Source organism: Oryctolagus cuniculus, chromosome 16 (genome assembly GCF_051225735.1).
Source record: "Oryctolagus cuniculus isolate XC-2025 breed Fujian yellow rabbit chromosome 16, ASM5122573v1, whole genome shotgun sequence".
Lineage (NCBI taxonomy): Eukaryota > Metazoa > Chordata > Mammalia > Lagomorpha > Leporidae > Oryctolagus > Oryctolagus cuniculus.
Window position 1 is genome coordinate 56293460 of NC_142882.1, and position 3616 is coordinate 56297075.

The 3616-nt window shown below is 44.2% G+C and overlaps 1 pseudogene across 1 annotated transcript; it reads left to right on the forward strand.

Annotated features, from left to right (window-relative positions):
- The first annotated feature begins 2470 nt into the window (after positions 1 to 2470).
- LOC138845805 (large ribosomal subunit protein eL6 pseudogene) lies at positions 2471 to 3410 on the forward strand (annotated as a pseudogene). Its single transcript, XR_016222980.1, has one exon. The product of XR_016222980.1 is annotated as a large ribosomal subunit protein eL6 pseudogene (transcript).
- Positions 3411 to 3616: the final 206 nt, after the last annotated feature.

Consider the following 3616-nt stretch of genomic DNA (forward strand, 5'->3'; position numbering starts at 1 on the left):
TATGTGTATATTGTGTGCATGCGTATGTATGCATATACTTGTGTGCATGTACACATGTATATGCATCCATGTTACGTGTGTGTACATGTGAGTATATGCATATATGTACACATGTGTTTGTGTCTATGCTTATGTGTGTATGTGTGTGTCTATGTATACCCATCAATGTCTATGTAGCTACCCATGAGAGCAGAAATTTGAAATCTATGAATATGGGGGTTCTTCCAAAAGTTTATGGAAAATGTAAATTATGAAAAACTATTCATGGATTTAAAAATATTTTGTAGCAAAATAAAATTATCTTTTAATTCCATTTTCCATGAACTTTTTGAAGTACCTTCAAGTGTGCACAGAAGCACATAGGAGCAGTTTTGAATGTACCACACAGCATCGTATGAATCACACATTTTAAGCTTACTGGACAATAAATGGTGAATGTTTTCCATGTCAACAACATGACTTCGGTGGTTGTAAATGATTGGATATACAGTAGTTTACTACTCTTCCACTCTTGCACACCAAGGCTATTTCCAGTTTCATGTTGTTTTAATAGAGCTATGATGTACAGATTTGCTTATATATCTCCCTACACATCTTTGATAAATTCTTGAAGTGGAATTATTGAGTCAGAGGGCGTACATATTTTTTTGTTTTGTTTTGACAGGCAGAGTGGATAGTGAGAGAGAGAGAGACAGAGAGAAAGGTCTTCCTTTGCCGTTGGTTCACCCTCCAATGGCCGCCACGGCTGGCGCGCTGCGGCCGGCGCACCACGCTGTTCCGAAGGCAGGAGCCAGGTACTTCTCCTGGTCTCCCATGGGGTGCAGGGCCCAAGCACTTGGGCCACCCTCCACTGCCTTCCCGGGCCACAGCAGAGAGTTGGCCTGGAAGAGGGGCAACCGGGACAGAATCCGGCGCCCCGACCGGGGCTAGAACCCGGTGTGCCGGCCTGCTAGGTGGAGGATTAGCCTAGTGAGCCGCGGCGCTGGCCAAGAGGGCGTACATATTTTTAAGACTTTAAACATATGGCTTTGCCTATAATATATGTATCAACAAGAACCATACATTTGTTGTGATTTTTGGGAGTCCTTTTTAACCTTATCATTCCATAATTCTCTTATTCTAATACAGAAGTATCAATGATTCTCATACAATTAGTATAAGCCATGATAAGTAGATCGTTTTGACTCTATATCTAATACTTCTAGATAGCCTAAACTTTTGAAAATAAAATAAACTCATTTATTTTGCTTTACTAACTCTGCTTAAAGAAATATATTTTTCATGTTTATGATATATGAACAAATTTGTAGCAGTCTAAAGATCAGAAATTGTCTTTTAGAATTTAACATTTCAATAAGACATTATTCCTAGACCTGCTACTAATCCCTGCTTTCCCATATCATCCTCACAAGTCTTCAGACATTTGTCTGTAAATCCATCCTACACGGCTGTTTCATTTGGAAAAGAGCATAATGCAGAAGACAAATGATTCATTGTTCCTGGAACAGGTTAATATTGTTCCAGAACAAAGGCAAAGAGAAAAATAGTAACAAACATGGTTGCAATATTTTGAATTTGGATTTATTTGATTCTTCTGCACTGTTCTCATCCAACATACTTTCTATTTGATTCATTTTTTCTAGTCAGATCTTCAGTGACAAAAAGGAATGTCTGAAATCTTGCACATGTGCTCAGATAGAAGACACTGTCACATTATTCAGTTCTGTGGCTCTGTAAGAACTAGAAAACGCAAAATCTCTAACAAAGCCAACCTGGGGTTTGCAGGCTTCAAGTTCAACTTTCATTACAGACGCCGATGGAGTATCTTCTCTGTTCCAGTTGTGGTATAGATACCAAGGCTGGCACAGTTGGCCTCGCAGGGCTAAAAATGAAACCCGTACTCCAAGAGAAAGCAAGACAGACAGAAGTTGATGCCCAGACTTCCAGATCTTCCAGACCTCTGTTGCCTTCCAGATGTTAATCAACCGCGTTTTGTCATTTCCTTCCAGAACAATGAAGACTGCGGCACAGGCATAATTTTGAAGGACAAGCTCACAAAATGGATTTGCCAGATTGAATCACAACCCAGATGCATCTCATTTTTATAACAGAGGACAAGGAAGAAGCAGTGAGGATGACAAAGATACCTATTTTAATGGAAGCCACCAGTACTCTTAGAGTGCTCTTAGTCTCTTTCGAGGTAGCTCACATCCCCACACCCCCATTTCATACAAAGTGATTCTCCCAAAACTCAGCTCCTGGTACAACAGGACTGTCAGTGACCGTGGACCTATGCCATCAGTGTGGGCTTCCAGGGCAGATGGGTCCTGGGTACAACTGTTATGGTAACAGCCCCTGAGCTTTGGTGTCCTCTCTCTCCAGGTGGTGGGAAACCTCCCTTCCACGCTCTGCATCCATCCTCGCCTTCTCCAAAGGCTGTCAGGAGCTGATCTAGTATTAACACCCAGAGAGGGCCCTTAGTTCTCTTTCCCGTCTTGCAAGATGGCGGGTGAAAAAGCTCCCGCTGCAAAGCCGGACGCTACCAAGAAATCTCCAGCCAAGAAAGCCGATCATGCCCGCGGCAAGGCGAAGAAGAAGACCCTCGCGGAGAAGAAGCCCAAGAAGGGAAAGCCCCACTGCAGCCAAAACCCCGTCCTTGTGAGAGGGATTGGCAGATACTCCCGCTCCGCCATGTACTCCAGGAAGGCCTGTACAAGAGAAAGTACGCGGCTCCCAAGTCCAGGATTGAAAGGAACAAGAAGAGGGAGAAGGTGCTGGCTACTGTCACGAAACCAGTTGGTGGCGACAAGAATGGTGGCACCAGGGTGGTCAAGCTTCGCAAAATGCCGCGGTACTATCCCACCGAAGATGTCCCTCGGAAGCTGTTGAGCCACGGCAAAAAGCCCTTCAGTCAGCACATGAGGAAGCTGCGGGCCAGCATCACCCCTGGGACCATCCTCATCATCCTCACAGGGCACCACAGGGGCAAGAGGGTGGTTTTCCTGAAGCAGCTGAGCAGTGGTTTGCTGCTTGTGACTGGAACTCTTTCCCTGAATCGGGTTCCCCTGCGTAGAACACACCAGAAATTTGTCATCGCCACCTCCACAAAAATTGACATCAGCGGTGTGAAAATCCCGAAGCATCTCACCGATGCTTATTTCAAGAAGAAGAAGCTGCGGAAGCCCAGACACCAGGAAGGCAAGATCTTCGACACCGAGAAGGAGAAATACGAGATAACAGAGCAGCGCAAGGTTGATCAGAAAGCTGTGGATTCGCAATTGCCAAAGATCAAGGCTGTGTCGCAGCTCCAGGGATACCTGCGGTCTGTCTTTGCTCTAACGAACGGAGTTTACCCTCACAAACTGGTGTTCTGATTTCAGAGGGGAAGCTCATTAAATAACGAACAACAACAACAACAACAAAAAAAAAAAACCACCCAGAGAATAGTAAGATGTGAGCTTCAGCGGAAGCCAGCAGGGTGAGTTTAGCAGTAAATGAAGCTTTCAAGTAAAGGGATCTCTCTAAATAGGCCATTGAAGGTATTAGTGAACGTAGAGAATATATTTGGGCAGGGTAAATGACCAACTATAAAATAACTCATAAAAGAAGAGAAAAC